At 35.3% G+C, this 22,609-nt stretch overlaps 1 long non-coding RNA gene across 1 annotated transcript in view; it reads left to right on the top strand.

The window, feature by feature from the left end:
* Positions 1-2,904: 2,904 nt before the first annotated feature.
* LOC311599274 overlaps positions 2,905-22,609 on the top strand; it is a 37,075-nt gene continuing 17,370 nt past the window's right edge. Inside the window, exons 1-2 of the long non-coding RNA XR_014779850.1 lie at positions 2,905-2,962; positions 19,274-19,373. This is a non-coding gene — a long non-coding RNA (uncharacterized lncRNA). The remainder of the gene's footprint in view (positions 2,963-19,273; positions 19,374-22,609) is intronic.

Genomic DNA, 22,609 nt, shown 5'->3' with positions numbered 1-22,609 from the left:
CATCTGCTTTTTCTTGCTTCATCTCTCCATACTACATCTTCACTTTCCACTGCAGAAATGCTGCCTTAGAATTTGCAACATGGTCATAAAAAGTCTAAACATAGGCATCAAATTTGTGCTTGCACAGCATGCATGCTTGCAAATTCCATATCTAAGCTGTTGAAGTTTGGAGATGATGTGGTAATTACAACCTCACCAGAGACCAGAGAGAAACCTTTATCGGAAAAATGCAGTAAATCATATTCAGATATAAGTAGTTTTTAATACAGTCAGATCTCTAATTACTTCCTGCCTGTCTGCCTACCTGCAGATAAAACTCCAATCTAGGTCAGTCTGAATCATTTGTAGTAAAAGGAGAGAAAACTACAACTCAACAGCTGCCATCACAAAACCAGAAGACAGGAAGAAATATAAAATAAAAAGAAGACAAGACATATTTTAAAAATAAAATTCACACTGAAGTAAAATAAGATTTCTACTTCCAAAAACCTTCTGTACTCAAAGGGCTAAAAAGTAAATATCAATAAAAGAAAAAGAATGTTCTACTGAGATACATTCCTAAACCCAAGATCAAGGAGTTTTAACCTCTTCATCTTTCTGGGAATAATAAGCATGAACTCCAAGGACTTCTCCAGAAATTTCCAGAGACAATTTCAAATAGCCACAGGTTCTTACAGGTTCATACAGATTACAAATCTAAATCCTACCACCTAGATTCAAGGTGCTCTGATTTGAAGTGGGTTTCAAGCCAAAGGGAGCTGTTGAGTACAATAAACAATAAAATGTGTAAACTCCTTGAAAGATTATGGGCTGCATCCATGGGCAAAATTCAGTCTACAGAAGATCTAAACTGAATCCTTTGCACATTAGTTCCTATTTTCTAACAAGTGTATGAAGTAGCAGCAGTTTGTAAGTCATTTGAACATTCAAAAAAAATGAAGTACCAGAAATATACTTAAGGAAGGGATTTTGGAGTTAAATAGCTAAACAAGTGTCAAACCCAACTTGACGGATGTTAGAATGGTAGAAGTCCTTAATAAACCCCAAACAAATGCAGTATTCTAGCTTGCACTTCTTATATAACTTTGCAGCAATTGTAGTGTTAAACAGAACGATATCAGACACTAAAATCTCTTTCTTGAAGCATCCTTAAAGATACACAAGAGATCTGAATAGATTAGAAAATTATGTTTCAGTTGTACTTCAGGACCCTTGAGGCAGCGATCAAAGGACAAGAAGAAGTAAACCTGTCTTCTAGGTCATCTTATGCCTCAAACAATGTTGCACACATTAAAATTTTGACAAAAAACAAAACCCAAATTGCCCAGCAATTTTTATCAATTTATTCTTTAAAGAAAATATATTCCTAGGCAGTTGAAATCTTCACTTGTCTAATTTGGCTTATCAAAGTGTTTTTGATGATTCCTTAAGAAAATAAATGTATTGGAATTAAGAAAATCTGAGTTCACAGAAAAGTGATTCAAGTGCACTCATACACAGCCTAATAGTTTGGAATCGGTACTCAAACAAAAGTAGCTACAGATTATACATGGCAACTTTACTAAGTAATATTCATGCTAATAACAATAAGAATTAGTAAGTACTAATCACTACCAATGCCTATGTCACTAATTGTAAGATGTCTAAGACCTCTCTTTCTATAAAAATCCTTTAAGTTTGTATTATGGTTATTTTCCCAATTTTTTAAATAATTTACAGAAATATATTTGCCATATTAATGATAAATTTTATGGTGGTTAAAGCTGAATTGTTTATTGATACAACATATATATGTATATGTTCTACATGTACTTTCAATAGTATATTTTGCTAAAATAATTTCTCCCTGGGAATATACTCAATTGACCATTTCCTATTCAGTTACCCTGTGAGATATATATATATATACAGACTTTATTCAAATCCAACAGTCCTAGATTGAGGAATTAATTTTTCACTTGCCTAATGATTCACTGTTTACCTTTTTAATATTGGCTACTATTTGCCAAAATGACAGTGGCACTAACACTGGGTGAAGAAACAGGTATCATTAGAGGTTTCAAAATATTTATCATGTGTTTGGAAACAAATGATAAGGGATATTATTTTTTATAGGTATTCTTGAATGAAAGATACATAATTGTTAGTTTAATTTATATTATGGGCCCTCTAGTCACCATAGGTGTATCAGGCTCTCTCCTGTTTCATGAACAGTGCAATGTTGTTTCCATGCTTTGTATAGTTATTGTCTTTTTTCTTGACAATAGCTCTAATATGTAATTTTACTGACTAGAACACAGAAAAAGTAATTTAGCATGACCTTGATTTTAAAATAAATTTAAATGTCTTTGAATATTTTAAAATAAAATTAGCTTTCTTCTTATTAACTCTATGTTCATAATGAGGATGAAAGGCATTTGGGCTCCCAACAAGTAAGCATTGACTTCTAGCCATAAGTAAGCCACCACAGAGCTCAGCCACCTGAGTCTACAGGATCTACTGTTCCATCTGCCACATTACCACAATGACAGAGAGACCTTGAATAAAATGCATATGTAAAACAATATTAAAATAAAAAATAAAATATCTATTTTTCACATCTATCCTCTCTCTCTCTCACCTAGTACCCCACTGTCTTTGTACAATTCTGTAGTTCCTAACAATAGGGAAAGATTTTTATTGTTTTTCAGATGACAATTATCCATTACTTTTGTGGAGGATAGGTGTTAGTTAAGCACAAAATTTAATGGCTCCAATAACTGAAAGGGTATGTATATATCAAATCTAGTCACCCATCTCTAGGCTCAGAGACACTTTAGAGAAATGAAAATTGTTCTTTCTCTCCCATATCTTTGCTATTTTGTTTCACATTTCTATATTGGTTTAATTTGTCCCTTATTTCACAGGCTCACCCTGCCAACTCTGGATCAAAATCTAACAGCTTGGTTTCCAACACCCACAGGTAAAACTGTTTCTATTTTCCAGTACTTTCATCCAAAAGCCCTGGTTATTTCTTTCTGACTAGGCTTGCCAAAAAGCTTATACATCACTCCTATGACTTCTTGGTAAGACTGCTCAAACCATATCTCCTGCCATAGAATCTAGCATAAATACAAGATATTCTTTCTAGCCAGATAAGTAAATAACATCCAGAAAATGTCCTGGAAGTACAGAAAAATAAAAGTATTATTCCATGAGGGGGACAGGGATGGGGTAAAACTGGCTGAATAACATAAAGATATACAGTAAATATTATGACATATTTACACTAAAGTGGTTTCAGTGTTCAGCTATATTCAAATTTAGCTGGACACCAAGTCATGCAATTTGTTAAATATTACAACATCACTAAAAGATATTACATACCTCTATGATGAGTTAATCTTCCCAAATATGCTAATGTGTCCCTTCTAAATGGTTATTCATTATTAAAACAATTACAAGTTAAGATTAGATAAACAATACTTAGTATAAATGGTATTTTTAACATCTTAAACATCTATTTAAGTCTTTAATGCATTTGAATTGAGTTTAATTTTATATATGGGATGAAGAAAAGTTCAACTCATTCATAATAAAACACTAAGAGAATAGTAGACATCAATGGTCAGAGTAATTGTAGGGGCTGGAAAAATATTATCCAAAGATTGAAAAACTTTAATTTATTTCCTTTCGTATAGATATAGAATTTCAAGAGACCTAGTAGATATGTGACAGTAATTAATAATACTATATTCCATTCTTTTACAATGTTAATAGAATAGAGATTACATGTTCTTACCACTGAAACACGCCTAAGACAATGTCTTTACTATATGGTTAGGTTTAGAGAACACACTTTGGTGGCTGGAATGAGGCTGGCCCTCACTGTACTTGCATGCTTACTCCCCAGTTGATGAACTGTTTGGAAAGGGTCTGGAGTTATGGCCTTGTTGAAAAATCAGTCACTACGAATGGGCTTTGAGGTTTCAGAAGCTCATGGCAGACCCAGTGTCTCTTGCTGATTCTTGCTGACTGTTGGTCAGCATATTGCTTTTAGCTGCTTCTTCAGCACCATGTCTGCCTACATGGTGCTCTCAGCCAAGAATGACGACGGACTAACCCTCTGAAGCAAGGCCCAAATAAATGTTGTCTTGTATGAATTGCCTTGATAAATGTGTCTTTTCACAGCCACAGAACCATAACCATAACCAACACCATGTGCGTGTATTTCAAAATATATGTTACATTAAATTTTATCAGTTAACTAAAATGTGAAATGAAAATATTCACCAATATTTTCATTTAAAACACAAATTAACTCTATAAAGCACTTTGAAATGAATAATTTCACTATAGTTATACAAAAGAGGAAATTCAGATAATTAGTAAGTTAAACATGGTACTGTCAAAGAGTTTGAAGCTTACAATGAACCAGGGTCTGGGCTTTTCGAAACCTCTTCCAACTGTTTTCTAGTTTTCTGTTTACTGTATTTCATGCTTAACAGAGCTTTTTTGGTGAAATAATTTTTACTTTCATTCTGCTTATATGTTCCAGACAAGCTTTCCAAGCCTTCAACTAAAATATATACCTTTTCTTTGCATTGATTTCCAAATGTAGCTTTATTCATGTACATTATTTGCAGGAAACTCTGTATCTCTCTTATGTTGGCAGAGATTGTGAAAAAAAGACTGTAAATCTAGCTTTATCACTGGAGAATCTTTCTCATCAACTTTAAATTGCATTTGTTTGTTTGTTTTGTTTGCTTCATGCTTTTTAAATTTTAATTTTAATTTTCTTAATTTATTCAGATTGCAACTCAATTGTTATCCCATCACTTGTATCGTCCCATTCCTCCCTCCCTCCTGCTTTCACCGTATTCCCCTCCCCTATGTCTAAGACCGAAGAGGACCTCCTCCACCACTATATGGTGATAGGCTATCAAGTCTCATCTTGGTAGCCTCCTTATTCTTTCCTTGAGTGCCATCAGGCCTCCCTACCAAGGGGAGGTTGTCTAATATGGAGCACCAGAGTTCATGTCAGAGTCAATCCTCCCTCTCCACACAACTGTGGAGAATGCTTTTGTTTCTTGCTGTCCTTCTCTGATGATGGCAAAAGCGTTATCATGGGGTCATTTTTATTGCTATTTTAAAAATGTGTACTGTGGCACCATTACATACAGAGAACCTTTTGCTTCACAAGGAAAGAGTTGAAATTAATCATGGGCCCTCCCCAGTAAGGTATCAATATTCTGACTCTTGATCTACAAAAAGGACTGTCTCTGAGAGACCAAGTCTACCTTTGATCCCACACAGAACCATAAGAAGATGAGAAGTAAGTCTGGCAACCGTTTTGGGTTGAGTATCCCCGCAGATGAATTAGGCTTTCCCTCGGCCACTGTTCACATGCTAAGTATCCTAGAAATATTAAAGACTATAAATTTTAGAGTACATTTCATCTCATTTAAATTTCATTTCACTTTTAATCAGAACATCTTGGTTCCAATTCTGGAGTCTCCAAGGAACATATTTATAAAAGCTGTTTCTGCAGCCTGGTGGTCAACAGAATAAGATTTTCAGGCTTTGGACTAGATTTATGAAGATATTTTTACCTTTTCCAAATAGAGTTTGACATTTCTCTCTGGCTTGTTAAATATGGCTAAAATATGTATAACCTCCTCACAGAGTTCCAACATGTGTGCTGAAAAAAAGGTATAAATCATCCTAACACAAATATATTATGGCTTAAAATTATTTGAATAAAATTATTTGATGGACACAAGCACACACACATACACACACACACACACACACACACACACACACACACACACAATACCAAAATAACATTTTAACTCATTAAACAAAAACTATCAATGAAACTTAGCAAAAGAACCTGGGGAAAAGTTACATTCATTACAGTGGGCCATATATACTCAGTTCTCCTCCTGGCACCAATATTATCTTCACAAAACAGGTCATTAAAATATCTTTTACAAATATATTCACACAGTAAAAGCAAAATTTGTGGTCTCTTTAGTAGACAATATTTTAAGATATACCCCACAGTCTATAATTTGTCACTGGTCATGCCAGAGGAGAATGCACAGCATACCATGTGTGGTAAACTTTACTGCCGCCCACCCTGTGCCTTTCCCAGGAAATCAACTTACTTCAAGGGGATACTGCCTAAGATGGAAAAGATTGACATTTGCCATAAAGAAATAGAAAATGTGGGAAATGATTTGACATAACAAAAGAATGAGGAAAAGTTTATTAGGATATTACTTGTGTCATTTATGTAACTGTTTGTTAGGATTCAGGCAATCATATCCAGGACACTGTACATACTGGGCAAGAGACAAAACACAGAGCTACAAGATAGATTCAGGCTTCATTATACTATTATTTACTATTTATTTACTTATTTATTTATTTAAACAGGAACTTTCTAAGTTGTTTGAGTTGATTTTGAATTTTTTGTCCTCCTGTCTCAATCTGCAGGTTCAATGAGACTACACTATATACAGCATTCCATTATAAGCATATTATGATGAAAATGAAGTTCTTGACTCCCTGCATTATAATAACTAGGCTACTTTGATACACACACACACACACACACACACACACACACACACACACACATATATATATATGTTGAGCTGTGTCTGTATGAACAGTTCTATGTATCCAGAGATGGAACAGAGAAACAAATAATGAATATTAAATTCAATCCCTTATGAACATACTTTTCTGTATATTGTATGAGATTGATGTATAAAATGGAATTCATAATCCTAGCATATCGTCCTGAAGAACAATGCTTAAGAACTCATCCCTTATAGTCAGATACACAAGAGTTTGAGTGTGGATCTGGTCACTTATGAACTGTTCATGAATTAATAAACTCTTCATTTATTAATCACTTAAATTGATACTTTTGAACAAGATGTTTACTTCATATCTGATATATAATGTCATTATTAAAATGAAAGCCCTTTTAGGAGAATGCACATTACTGAGTATACTAAGTATAATTCAGATTGGACAGTAATTTCTACTATGAAACAAACTTACATAATGTTTCATTTAGATCTGGTCCTTTCTGGCTATGCCTCCACCTGCTCCACTGCAGATATAGATATAACCCCTCTCATCCCTGCCACCTTCTCCTATCTCCCTATCACCCCTATTCATGCCATCTCTCCCCTCTCTCTCTGTCTCTCTGTCTCTCTCTCTGTCTCTCTGTCTCTCTCTCTGTGTCTCTCTCTCTGTCTGTCTCTCTGTCTGTCTGTCTGTCTGTCTGTCTGTCTCTCTCTCTCTCTCTCTCTCTCTCTCTCTCTCTCTGTCTCTCTCTCTCTGTCTCTCTCTCTCTCTCTCTCTCTCTCTCTCTCTGTCTCTCTCTCTCTCTGTCTCTCTCTCTCTCTGTCTCTCTCTCTCTCTCTCTCTCTCTCTCTCTCTCTCTCTCTCTCTCATGTTCATGTCTACTTGTTTTGTGACCAGTTATATTTAACCCGGATTTGTCCTATCTGTTGGTAACTAGTAGACGCATGGTAACTATACCACAGTAGTGGGTATATAGACAGTAGCCGATATTGATACATCAAAGGTAGGCCTCCATGAGCTCCTACCTATTCTGACTCATTGTTGACAGGGCTAGTCTTTGTGGGCTCAGTTACCATAATTTCTTTGATTTAATGATTCTAATAGTTGTATTAAGTGTAGCAGGTGGTATTTTTCAGCCCCTCACCCTATCTTCTATCTACTATGTACTTCCCATGCTTTTTTTAAACAATGGCTTATGAACCTTATAGGATATTTAAATAACTTGTTTAGGCTTGGCTCTCAACTGGCACCTATTCTTAGCACCATGGGCACCGTAAACGTCTGCATTCACCTCCCCATGATTATCTGCCAAGAGGGCCTTTTCTGATTAAGGCTGGTGAAGCTTACTGTGTCTAGTGTATGAGCATGGTCATTTAATATGCAGCTTGATGATATGCCAGTTTAGTTAAACAACAGTAATAACAGGCAACATTTTATTTAAGATAAAAACTTTACTTGCAGATATCCTTTTTTAAATTATCAGAAGCAAAATCTGTTCTGCTATCTGAATAAATACAGAGGAGCCAAAGGTTACTAGAAAGGGCAGTGACTCGGGATAAAAAGGACTTTCCTAATTCAAATGTTAATGGCAGTAGGTTACAATATAATTAAATCACAGGTCCTAGACGCTTCACTATCTATTGCCTTATATTTTCCATATCCACTCCTACTAGAGATTCAGCGTGCTTATTTGACTTGTGAGCTGAATCCTGTTAGCTAAGACTTCTTTTCTTGCTGCCCACAAGTCACTGTCAACTCCAAAGTTATCACTCTGGCTTAAACATTTTTCCTTCCTTTCTTGCACTTTTTGTAGGACAAAATGTACTATTTCTTAAATATGTTAGTATATATTAATTCATGCAGATTGTAACCTTGTGTGTGTGATTCTATGTCTAAGAAATGTTCTCTTCTCTTTCCTCCCATAGTAATCTCAATTCAGAACTTATAGAAGAAACCCATATGTCAATGTCGCAGGTGTCACAAAGCTTTTTTTCGTAGGGGAGTCACCTTATTAGTGATATAATTTTAAGAGAGATGCAGAAGGGCAGATGAATAAAAATTTTCAGAGTTACAGGAAATTTACCTCTTTGAGTTACTTAATCTCTTTTCAGACAGGATATCACTGACTACTGCTCAGAGCAAGGGGACATTTTGATATTCATGTCTCTATTGGTGCCTGGAAGGCCGGAGGCTGCATAGAACCACCACTTCCATTTTTCCTCAGCAGCAGCCTTGTCAATAAGAACATTATGAATTCTTATCACTGAAGCTACTGGCTACCCCTTCCAGAAGTTCAATGGATAAATCTATTGTGGCCTTTCCCTGTGCATTTCCATTTACTTATGACTATTTTGTGATTTTTTTTTTTTTTTTTTTTTTTTACGGAGCATAAGCATTCTCTTAAAGCCGAGACTATAATTTAGCATATCACCAAGCCTGGTTATACAACAACTATAATAAAAGAAATTTTTAATAAATGAAAATTTTCATTTTAAAGAACATGGAAAGTCTCATGTCAATATGTGAACTGAAAAATGTTAATTATAAGTCACTTAATTGTTTCATGTTTTTCTTCTCTAATGGTTATCCTCTAACCAAACAGTTATTTTAATATTTATTATTATCACATTTAGATTTTGCAACTTACAATGCTTACATTACTCTTTGTGCCAATAATATAAAAAAAATCCCTCACTGTATAGTAGGTTTCATATAAATGAGGATTATTATTTTTTAGCTTTATCAAATATTAGTTCAATTTTCAGCATATGTTGAGTGCTTTTGCATCAAGCATCTCACTGAAGACTAGGAATAAAATGTTTCCTACACTGCTTATATTCTCCAGAAATTTATAAATTTATATTAACAAGAGGATACAGTCATGCAAATAGTGTATTTGAGTGCGATGTTTAATCTTTCTTCTTAATTGCCTAGATTTTAAGTCATATAGAAGGCACCCACTTCTGAGTTTCCACAGAAGATTGAGTAAGGAAGACTAAACTCTGAGTGTAAGTGGCAATCCCCTGGCCTAGGGTTCTAATCTAAGTAAATCCTAGAGAACAGACTGAGCACGAGTATGCATGTATCTCTGTTGTGAGTGCAACGTGACCAGCCAGTTCAGCATCCTGCTGTTACTGTTCCAACCACGCTAACTGTCACACCTTCCTGGTTATGATGCTCTGAACCCACTCATTTTGATCCCAAACAAATTCTGCCTTCCTTGGGTTGTTGCCATCAGTTATTTTTGTCACAGCAACAAGAAAAATGCAGTGATGGATGGAGAACCGAGCATTTAATGCTGGAACTGGAGCTCCTTCTCCACCGCATCATGACTGTGAAGCCATTTAGAAAATTCAAGCTCTTCGTTTATAAAACAGGTGAAAATATAATCTCTGTGATACTTGGGAGAATGAGGCAAAGCATTAAAATGTAAATAATTGGCAAGGTGCTGCAGAAAATAGTCACTGTGAATATATAGAGTGAGTATTAGCTATTATCATACTTTTATAAAACTTTAAAGATAATAGCAAAATCACAACAAAGTATAATGTTTAATTTTGGATAAATTTCAAGGCACCTACTTTTTTTAAATGGCACAAAGTGATTTAATTAGCTACAGTCGCCACATATATATTTTGCATGATCCACAACAAATAAAGAAAAGGAAACTTTGTAGAAGTTTATAATAACTATTGATGGAATGCCAAATTAAAAATAATATAATTTTCCATTTCTAAGAAATAATTGTTTCTACCAGAAGAAAAAAAACAACAACAACTGAATGCAGCGTTGAGGACAGGCTAAAAGAAGAATCAGATTCTTCTGATTAGAATCCAGGCCCAATTACACCATTATTAAAAGTGAAATAACTAGATATTTGCAACTATTAGGAGTAGGTATCATCAAACAGGTATGGCTACTCCCTAAAAAGAAAGACAGAGAAGCAGCCAGGCTGTGAGGCCAGTGGGCTCTGGTTGTCTCTCACACTAGCCATCACTATGCACATGTGGGTTGGATTCAGAGTGAGAAATCAACACTTTGCATCATATAAGAACTAAACTGTCCTCCATTCAACATAGAGGCACGGGCCATGCAGAGAACTTGGGTGGAGAGTGTGTGGGCACCAGTTCCCTAACTCAGAAGTATCAGCCTTGGGAGATACCACCCTTCTTGAGAGTTCTTGGAAAGACCGCATCCTACTCACTAATAACATTGGCCAGACTCTATCTCAATTACAGATCCCTGCACACATTTCAGAGCTAGGGTCAGGATGTTACATGTGCCTCCTGACCACCAATTTCCTTCTGTACAAAAGGAAGCCCTGAGACATCCAACCGAATACATTTCCATGGCATCCAAAGAGTTCTAACATTGTCCTTGGCATATAAAACTCACACCTTTTAATGAGACACTCCAGATGCATTTTTCTCAACTTCAGGGAAATGCGAGTATTGCAAAGCTCGAAGGGTCCAACTGAGATTTTCCCATGGTTATGTCTTGGTTGCAGTGTTATAAGGTAGTAAGGATAAAAAGAAAGCAGTAAAATGTCCTGTTCTCAGCAAAACATATTGAACCTAGAAGTAAAACATAGGAAAAATCTTGAGCCTTTAAGGAAAAACTGTCCCTACATCAATTTAATTGCCTTCAAAATGAGACACCAAGAGTATGGTCACCTCCACTGGTCAGATAAATTGTTTACTACTTTAAGAGAATATAACTGAAGAAAATAGGGTTGAATAGGTTGGTTGTAAAGCAACAGAGACCCAGGAAACATTAAAGTCTACTTTTAACCTAAACCCCTGTGGCTATTTAGATAATTTTGACACATTTCAAATTGAACATGATTTGATATAAAATTTATCAGAGAACCATTGTTAATATTTCCAAATTAATGTGATAAGAAAATTGTTCAAATGAAGGAAATGTTTTATGATTTTGAGAAATGTGAGTAGAATTGTGTAGGAGTTGAATAGCATAGAGTCATCCCTTTAAATAATTAGGAAAAAAATGATGAAAAGAATGTGTTGGAATCCAGATAATTAATGAATATGGGTATTGGGCATATGGAGTTCTCTTTTTACTTTAGTTTTGAGTAAACTTGGGTAGTTTTTCTTTTAAAACACCAGTATCTAATATATAAATAATTATTCAGTCAATATGAGTTGTAAGAGCTTTACCTGTTTCGAATTTGGAGACTCAAAGATCTGTTTACTCTGAATACTTATCATTACACCCCCTAATTAAATAAGGCCTGAAACATCATGTAAAAATTGAAAACCAAGGTAGATTTTTGAACATCTCAAAAAAAGCAGTAGAAAATGATCAAAATATTTTTTAGTGGTAGACTACTGATAATTTTTAGAAGGCAAATTTCTGGCAATTGCATAGGAGTGTAACATATATTAAAGGCAATTGTCCTGTCCATCGGCTAGTCTGGGTAGGGGTTCGAGGTTTATTGCCTATTTTTTCCTTGGCTGTTGCCATAGTTTGCGGAGGACCCCAGGGCCCAGACTCGCCTGTAGTTTTCCAGGACCCGCTGGATCCTTCTATTTCCTCTTTCTCCCAGGCTTCTCAGAAGGAGATCTAACTTTCACACAAACTCTGGTGCCTCGTATTTGAACATGTCCCTTGGATGGAGATGCCTGGTGGCACTCAGAGGAAGGATAATAGGTCACCAAGGAGAGACTTGATACCCTATGAGCATATACAGGGGGAGGAGGTCCCCCTCAGACACAGACATAGGGGAGGGGAGGGGAGTAGGGGGGAAGTGGGAGGAAGGGAGGAATGGGAGCATACATGGGATTGGCTAACAATTGAGATGTAATATGAATAAATTAATTAAAAAAAATTTTTTTAAAGGCAATTGTCTTTGCTGTGCCAGATCTGTCTTACCTTTTTTGAAGGTGCCCATTTGTGAGCATCCATTCTCTGCATGGAGATCAATGCAGCTAGTAATTAGCTGTGGTGAGAATAATTCTTGGCAGATATTGGGGATAATATTTAGCCCTGCCACTAAGAAATAACTACTTCAAAGTGGTCATGTAAAAGGTTGGGTTTACCAATGGGGCAAAAGGCAATAAATCTCTCAGTCAGTGTCAGCCTAAAGACATCAAAAGCACTACTCTTTTTTTATATTGTAAAGCTGTACTGGGCAAGAATTGCTCAGTTGTGAGTATCTTAGAGAGATTAAATGCTTACTGTTTAACAGAGATAAACTGAGTTTTAAAAGAGCACAAATAGATACAAGCTCTCACTGGATATATAGAGAAATTGTATAAGGAGAGCTGTATTTGATTAATACTTTAGAGAATCACTCAAATGAATTAGAAGAAATATATCAGAAATGATAATTATTCTCTGAGCCTATAAACATCCTTCAACAAATACTAAGGCATGCAAAATCAACAGAAAAGGGAGACTTGGGGTGCAGGAGGTGGTGGGGGATATTACTAAAATAATTGGTGTCACACACAGTTAAAACTTATAGATTTGGCATCTTTAAAAATAACTTAATTTAGTCCTACATATAAACTGTGTACCTGTAAATATAGAAGACAACACTGGAGATAACTAATTTTAAATGGCGTTAACCTACAACCGATGAGCAACACCGCTGATAAACATCACCAGATGATAAACAAAAGTTGGTGCTGTTTGGGTTTTGTTGTTTTGTTTTCTTTTTGGGTTTTTGTTGTTGTTTCATTGTTGTTTTTCTTTTTGCCAGAAATTGGTTAACCTCTTTTGGAGTTTGTGGCCAGAGAGATGCCATAAATCCCCAAACATTACTGGTGATTGCCAACATTTTTAGTTACTCTTGAGACCTTGAGAGTAAGATCCTGTGGTTGAAAACATCACATACTTGAGAATATGGAGATATCAAGCTTGCACTGACATTCCAGCCTCATTCACTGTCTACCTTTTGTGCTTTGGAAGGTGCCACACATGCCAACAAAGGACGGAGTAATGGCCATACTTGCCCTCTTGTGAAACCTATGAGCCACAGTAACTACAGTTCAAACACAGTTTGTTCATGAGTGCAGTTGTGAAGCAAACATTGTGTGAGTAAACAACCACATTCTAGTAGATTTAAGTCCTGCTGCACAAGAAGAAACGCATTCCTTCTATCATCATCTGGCAAAGAGTTAAGATTAATCTTGGATGCCAGAAGAGAAACTCCTATGATTCTTTTAAATGAACATGGCTTGTCTTTCTACACATAAATTTATGCCTCTCTCAACCCTCATCACAGAGGCATCTATTTGCAGCTGATGTCAATCAACACAGATACCAAACAACTGGTCAAGTTATAGAGAATAAGAGACTGTAGAGTTCTTATACATGAGTACATCATTTTTATCACACCCTACTCCAAAGGCTATATATTATTGTGGAAGAGACTTTGAAAAGAATGTAAGAACCAGAGGCAAAGATTTCTAACTACAAAGAAATTGTTTTCTGAACACAACAGGGCAATTGATGATAGCAACTCACAGTTGTCACTACAGCATATACCAGACCTGTGCAATCTCAAGCCACAACAAACTCCAGCTTGGACAGTGTTTGTGGGCATGAAATTCCCCCTTCTAGGTGAGAAGCTATTGACAGTAGACAGATGCTGGAAAGCAAAGAGACAGTTTTCTTTAAGAGTAGTTCCTGGTGAGTTTCCTAAACTCCAGTGACAAGTTACATATCTGTTACATACAGGCAGCATAAATTGGACTCAAAGATAAATGACAAAGAGTCATTTTGTGCATTAAGAGTAGATGTGAGAAGGGTTGTAGGAGTACAGTGTATGATCAAAACAAATCATACGATATCCTCAAAGCATTAGTTAGAGAGAGAGAGAGAGAGAGAGAGAGAGAGAGAGAGAGAGAGAGAGAAACAGAAAAAGCATGTAAACAGCTTCTTTTAAAAAAAAAAGAAAAGAATTTGAAAATATACTTAACATCATCTGTCTGTAGAAAACATGTTAGAATGCCTAAAGTACAAATATTCACAATGCCAAATATTGAAGAATTATAGAAATTGGAAGAGTAGACAGTTGGAAGACAGTTTGACAATTTATTATAAAACTCAATTTATATAAGAAGAATGTAATGCAATGTTCATGGTGATAATAAGATTTTAAATGTCGAGAGCTGAAATAATCTCATCAAACAGATGAATAGAAAAATAGATGACATATAGATAGATGCTATTGTGTAATATTTTATTAAATCCAAGAATTTAAATTGAGTGTCAAACAGTCTATACTAATCCAAATAATTCAGTAAGTCAATAAGTTTTAGAACTTGAAGAATTTCCCCTGGCAGAAAACTTCCAAAGTTTCTGCCAGTGCTCATTTCTTGAGTAGGTAAAACATAATTCTTCACTGTTTCTCTTATTAATATATAAAGAAATATCAAATAATGTTCACTCAAACAATGTTATTCCAAATGGAGATAGTTTTCACCAATCACTCTAAATCTAAATGACTGCAGAATCAGATGGGAGCTGGAGAAACTATTCTTGTAATTGTTCTATTCCTCAGCAGTTTAATCTCATCAAAGAGTAAAAGCACCAAGGCATGATGGTGTTTTAAGGACCTCAAAGATTTATTTTAACTGCCACTTAATTGCATGAGTAATGAAAGTACTTTGATAAAATGATGAATTTTTTTCAGATTCACATATCTTCAGAATATGCTTTTATGCAAGATTAGTCTATGACATTTTATGGAAATAAAAACCAAGAAACAAAATTCCAATTTTTTACAAAAAACATCCCCAGTGAAGCTTCATGACATAGAGTAACAGTAGCTTGGGAATTTCAGAGATATTGTAGCAAAAGATAACTTTACTCCTCCACAACAAATAATTCATTAGTACACTGTGCTTAGAGTATTACTTATTAATACTCAGGAGTTTAGGATGTCAGTCTTATTTTGAATCATGACCTTATACACAATTTTCAAATTTAAAGCTGTTTTAAGTATTGCTATAACTAAAAATTTTATGCTGCTTCATGAGATTCTCTAACTATAGTAGATTCTATAACCAATTTCCTTCTTTTAGGTAGGCATATGGCTTTTAATTAATTACTTTTAATTAATTTATTCATAATACATCTAAATTGCCATCCCATCCCTTGTATCCTCCCATTCCTCCCACCCTCCCTCTTTCACCCTATTCCCTTCCCCTATGATTGTGACTGAGAGGGACCTTCTCCTCCTCTATATGATCGTAGGGTATCAAGTCTCCTTTTGGTAGCCTCCTATCCTTCCTCTAGACAGTCATAACAAGAATATCATTTTGTCGGTGGCACTTAGACAAAATAATATTCTTATTATGACTGTCTACCCTAGGTTTTCTTTACACATTTTTAAAACCCTTTGAAATATATTGCATGTTCTTAAACGCTTATTGTTCTTCCTTTTCCAATCCCCTGCAAAGCTTTATCAGTGTTGTAACTACAGAGAGCAGTATGAAAAAAGGCTCTCTCCAGAGAATCACATTAATATTTATTGAAAGAGTATATGTTTAATATTGATTGTCAGTTTAAGAAAATCTAGAATCACACAGGAGACAAAGATACAGGCACATCTCTGAGGAATTATACAGATTAGATTAATTGAAAGGGGAAACCCATCATAACAGATTTTAGTGTTATATTTCTCATTAAGTGTTAATAATTTTACTTATGTTTCACATAAGTGATAAAATGCATTGATTTTAATTTTTCTAAGTTTGTATACCTATTTTAAATCCTATCATTATATATTGCATAAAATTTTAATTTCTAGATCATTTAGTAGAGTAATGAAAAACCATAACTCTTTTGACTAGTCAAGTACCTAAATTTTGTAATAAAAATGTCTTTCCACATTAGACAAATAATCATCACTACAAGCTTATTAGCATCACTTACTGGCACCAAGTTTGACTTGCAAAGTACGAATTTTCCTATTTCCATTCCTTTCAGTCTTCTCATAGGTGAGATCCCTCTGGTGTGATGTGCACATGATTTTATGAAGTTTAAAACTTTACTTGACTGAATCTTTGGCATATCACAAAGACATTTATTTTTTCAATGGTAAGATGAAATCTTTGCATATATGAGCTCTAAGTTTCAAATTTTTTATTCTTTATTTTTAACCTAAATTTGCTTTTAAAATTTATTTACTTTATATCCTAGTCATAGCCCTCTCCCTCTTCGGCCAGTCCTACCCTCCCTCCCTATCTCCTCCTATTCCCCTTACATAGCCATCAAAGACAGGGAGTATTCCTCTGACCCAGGGCTCTAAAATCTCATCGGGGACTGCCTGCATCCTCTTCCACTGTGGCCTGGTAAGGGACCCCTCCAGGGAGGACTGATCAAAGTGCAGGCAACAGAGTCCGTGGCAGAGACATCCCTTGCTCCCTTTAGTAGAGGATCCATAGGAAGACTGAATGGCCTATGGGCTACATCTGAGATCAGAGGAGGGGGTTAGATCCTCTCCATGCCTGGTCCTTGTTTGGTGCATCAGCCTCTGTCAGGACTCTGGGCCCAGATTTGTTGAATCTGTTGGGCTTCCTATGGAGTTCTTACTCTCTCTGGGTCCTTCTATCCCCCCACACTTCCGTAGGTCTCCCTGTGCTCTGCTCAAAGTTTGACTGTGAGATCTGGCTTCTGCTTTGATCTGCTGCTGGATAGAGTCTTTCAGAGGACATCTATGGTGGGCTCCCTTCCTGCTCTCTCTCTTCAACCATTTCCAGTGTCTATTTTATTTGCCCTTCTGAATAAGAATTAAGCATCCTCGCCAGGGTTTATGGATTGTAGTATGGTTATCCTGTATTATATGGGTAATATCTGCTTATAAGTGAGTATACACCAAGTGTGTCCTTCTGGGACTGGGTTACTCCACTTAGGATGTTCTTTTCTAGCTTCATCCATTTGCCTGCAAGTTTCAAGATTTCCTTGTTTTTAATAGCTGAGTAGTATTCTATTACATAAATGTACCACAGGGACTTCTGGGTTGTTTCCAGGTCCTGGCTATTATGAATAAATCTGCTACAAACATAGTTGAGCAAATGTCTTTGTTGTGTGGTGGGGCACCTTTTGGGTATATGCCTGTGAGTGGTATAGCGGGCCTTGAGGTAGAGCTGTTCCCAATTTTCCGAGAAAGCACTGGATTGAATTCCAAAGTGGTTGAACAAGTTTGCACTCTCACCAGAAATCGAGGAGTATTCCCTTTTCTCCACATCTTTCCTATGCTCAAGATCATGTGATATTTTCACATATTTTACAATATTTCTAAGATATACTTTTTGTTTTCATGAAAAAAAAATCAACTGGAATTTGATTCAAGTTGATTCTCTACATTACTTTTGGACAGTGAATAATTTCACTTATTGATTCGACAGATCTATGAGTAAGAAAAGTCTCCTTTTTTTTTTTTTTTTATTTCTTTGGTTTTTTTCATTCACTATGTTAATGTTTTAAATTTAGAGACACATCCTTTCCTTGGTTAAATTTATTTCAAGATTGTGTGTGTGTGTGTGTGTGTGTGTGTGTGTGTGTGTGTGTGTGTGTGTGTGTTGTGGTGTTTTTATGTGTATTCTCATTCTGTTTCTACTTTATAGCTATTTTACTGGCATTGCTTCTCTAATTTGTTTCTAAATCGGTTTAAAATTGGTATGTCAGAAGGACACTCATTTTCCTAATATTTATTTTGTACCCTGGCACAAGGAAGAAAGTGTTGATCAGCTTTATGGGTTTTAAAACAATATTTAGGATCCTTTATGTATAGAATCATGTCATTTTCAAGTACTGATACTTTAATTGTTCATTTCATATTTGCTTACTTTTAATTTTTATTTTTGTCTTACTGTTCTAACTATAACAGGAAGAGTATTACATTAAATAGGATTAGGCAAAGTGGACACTCATTCTTTTTCCTGATGATATAAAATGATTCCATTTATTTTCTCCAACATATGTGATACTGTTTATAGTTTTGTGATGCGTACAGATATGTTCATTCTCTTCCTAAGTGCTCAAGGGGTTCATACCATAAATACATGTTAAATTTTTATCAGTATTTTCTGCATCTATTGAGATGAGCATTTAATATCTGCATATGAGGCCATTATATGATAAATTACATTGAGTACATTCTAGCATCTATAGAATCAAGATAATATGGTCATGATAAATGATCTTTCTGATATGATTTTGGCTTTGATTTGTAAGTATTTTATTCATTATTTTTGCCTCTAAATTCATCAAATAGATTATTTTGTAATTTTCTTTGTTGTCTCTATATGATTTATCAGTGTAATACTTGTTTCAGAGAAGGCATTTGGAAATATTCCTTTCCTTTCTGGTAAATGCAATACTTTAAGAAGCACAGATTTAAGTTCTATAAAGTTCTAATGAAATTTGGCACCAAATATTGGAATTGAAGCTTGAATAATAGAGAGATGTTTTATTACTATTTCAATATTGTGGTTTGTTGTTGGTCTGTTAAATTGTCCAGCTCAGTGTTGGTTTAGTTGATAGATGATATGCCACAAGAAATTCCTCAGATTCTGATTGATTTTCCAATAGTCTATATTATAGAATATGAACACATTTTTAGTTTTATGCATGCTTTAAACATTTCCTTTTTAGTGAAAATTCATACAATCTATTCTGCTCATCATTTGTTTCTCCCATCTCTTTCCAGGTCTTTCTTACCTCCTGATTGATCATCCTCCACACTTTCTTTCTCCTTTTCTCTGTGGAAAAGAAACAAAGAAAACAAAAAAGCAAACAATTAAGTAAAGGTAAATAAAACACCAAAAAAAAAGCACAAGAAATATACACAAAGCCCTTAAAATGGTCATATAGAATATCTTGATTATATCTTCACAAACTTACACCTTTATCCCAATCACATCTCCTTTCCAATTTAATGTCATAATTTTATTAATTTTTATTTATGTCTGTATTTATTTTTAATTGATAGAGTCTAGTTGGTGCTACCCAAATTTCCTTAGGTATGGGAAACTTACTAATGGCCATATTACTAAAGGAAATGGTGCTCTGTGCTAGGCCCATAGGGTATAGCACTATTAGGAAATGTGACCTTGTTGGAGTAAATGTGCCCTTTTTGGAGAAAGTGTATTACGGTGGTGGTGAGAATTGAGTTCTTCTATGCTCTTGCTACAACCAGTGTGGCACACAGTCTCCTTCTAATGCAAGAAGATCAAGAATTAAAACTCTTGGTTCTTCCAGTATGATATCTGTTTGCATGCTGCATCCTTCCCTCCCTCCCTGCCTTCCCATCCTTCCCTCCATGGACTAAACCTTTCAAACTGTAAGATAGGTCAAATTCAGTGTTTCTTTTATCAAAGTTGTCATAGTCATTCTGCCTCGCCACAACAGTAGGATCCCTAAGACACCTTCCCTTTTCCAAAAGCCTTAAATGGCCAATAGCTCCCGAGTTAGGATTGGAATCCCAGGAGTCCCCTTCTGCAATCAGTTCTGAAACTTTTAACTGGTCTAATTGGACACACCAACAAACATACACACCAACAAAAATAATCCTATATTTCATTGATTTTTTAAGTCATAGTTTTATTTGATTTTTTTATTCTATTTATTTATTTCCTCCTTGCGTTTAGCCATTTCTTTCTGAAGATCCTTAAGTTTGATTTGATTTTGTTTCGGCAATGTTTTTAAGGTATTATCAGTAACTCAACAAATTGAGGTCTCTTTAGTTTTTTAATGTAATAACTTTGAACTATGTGTTTCCTTCTTGGAAATTGTGTCTCGTGGACTTGGTTACATTGTACTTTTATTATTGTTCATTTGTAGAACTTTTAAATTTTTATTCTTGATTTTATCAATGATACAGCCACCATCCAACAGTATGCTACTTACTCCCTGTGAATTTGTGTGAATTTTGGATGACTTCTCAGGTAGCAAACTGTCTCTGTCATCTTCTCATTTGGGAAGCTGCTAACCTGCACTCCCTGTATACTCAGGTAATCAATTTTATTCCTTCTCAAGTCTCTGATGGTGTTGAAGGCCATATACTTTAAATTTACAATTAAGCTTAGTTGTTTAGGCCTTAATATGTTTTTAGGTCTAGATAGATGTTTTAAGTTGATAATGATGAGATATGATAGATAATGATTTACATTCAGAATTTTAGACTCGCCAAGATAGGGAAGATGTTTTCTTCAAGGCTGCCAAATACAAATAGCCAAAACACTAATAATGTAACATTTATATAATTCCTGGTTGTTTCATGGTTCTTCTTGCTGTAGGTAGTTTATTTATATATGTGTAAAAATATAAATGTATATGTAAAAATAAAAGTATTTAATAAAAAGTGTTTCTTGTTGTTGAGTTCTAATTTTATTCCATTGCAGGCTGACTGGATACTGGGAGTTATTTTAATGTCTTGGTACTTACTGAGGTTCTATTTGTGTTATGATATCTGATCTATTTTAGAGAAATTTGCCTGGATAACTGAGAATAAATCCTTGTATTGTTTCAGTGAAATGTTCTGTAACTGTCTGTTAATTAGCTCTACTATGGTGCTGATTATCTTGTATATATTTTTTATTTTTTTGTGTGTTTTATTTTGAACTCTTTTACTTATTCTTTGACAGTTTCATACATATATACAATATATCTTGTTCATATCAACCCTAACTGGCCTTCCCTCTTGCTTCACATCCCACAAACACATCTTCTTCTCACTCTCATGACATCTTATTTTTGATAACACACTAAATCAAATTAGTGCAGCCTACATGTATATGTGTATGGGGTATTCCACAGGATCTTGTGTAATCTGCAGAAAGCCACACTTGCAAATAATATTTAATCATTTAATCTTCCTCCCTCAAAACCATCAAATATCAATACCTTCTCACCTATAGGTGGGACATCATGAGTCCCTACCTTATCCACGCTGAAATTATGGAAGGCTCAATCTCTTGCATGGGCCTGCCATCTTCCTGTGACTATTTGATCAGGTTTACAGCATTGTTCATTTTTCTCTTTTATGAAACAGCCCTTAAATGCAATAAGAAACCACCATAACAATACTACAACTCATTTGTGGAAGTTAGCTTTGAATGTTTAGGTGTGGGTGTTTCATTTGGAATACTGAGAGACTAAGGAAGTAAGGAAGTATGGGGAAATCTTTAAGAGGAAGGCACACAGAGGTGATAGAAGGATAACTAATGAAATGGTAATGTTTAAGTGGAGTAAGAATAAAGGGGAAGGTAAATAATGGAGTGTGGGGAGGGACGACCAATGCCACATTCATTTGAAAAAAAAATGTCATATGGTATACTTGTAACCAAGCTTTTGGCTACTTTATTGGATTCCTATATTTACCACCATTCTCAGCCCTAATACCCCAATACTAGGTAGGCAAGAAAGAAGGTTAGCAGTGGGGAAGGAGGATGTAGATATCCTTAGACTACATGCTGCTGATTAGAAGCATTGAGACCTTGGGGCAAATCCAATCTTCATCTTTAGCATACCAGCAACCAGCAACCCAGTAAACATCCAGCAATATTGCAATACAACAATAGCAAAAGCAGCAGCAGGGACCAGGGGCAGCGGCAGGAGGAGCAGCAGTCCCTACAGGCTCTCTTGGGCATCTTGAATGTATACCCTCTCAAGAGTCCCCAAAATTCCAAATGCAGACTATCTGCAGCTGTCATAAATCATTCTCCTCCTAGATCACAAGACAAGTCATAATCAGAGCCTGTGGACAATCTGAAACAGCTCCATATCCCACGCCTGAGACCCAAACCAAATCACATTCACAGAATATAACTAGGTTTTTAAAGAAACCAAAATTGTCACTATACCTACTACTATAGAAGCTTCCTTAAATACAGGCATATATATTTATCTAAAGAGTTATGTGTAATTACCCTATAATGTAATGATGGCTAAATCTCAATTAAACACCACATAGGAACAAATATAGTACTAGTAATTGGTTTACCTCTGTTGGATTTGCTAGCCAGGGAGATCCCATGGGCCATCA

Source organism: Acomys minous (genome assembly GCF_964271855.1).
Source record: "Acomys minous genome assembly, chromosome: 6".
Lineage (NCBI taxonomy): Eukaryota > Metazoa > Chordata > Mammalia > Rodentia > Muridae > Acomys > Acomys minous.
This window is presented reverse-complemented; position numbering and strand designations above follow the sequence as displayed.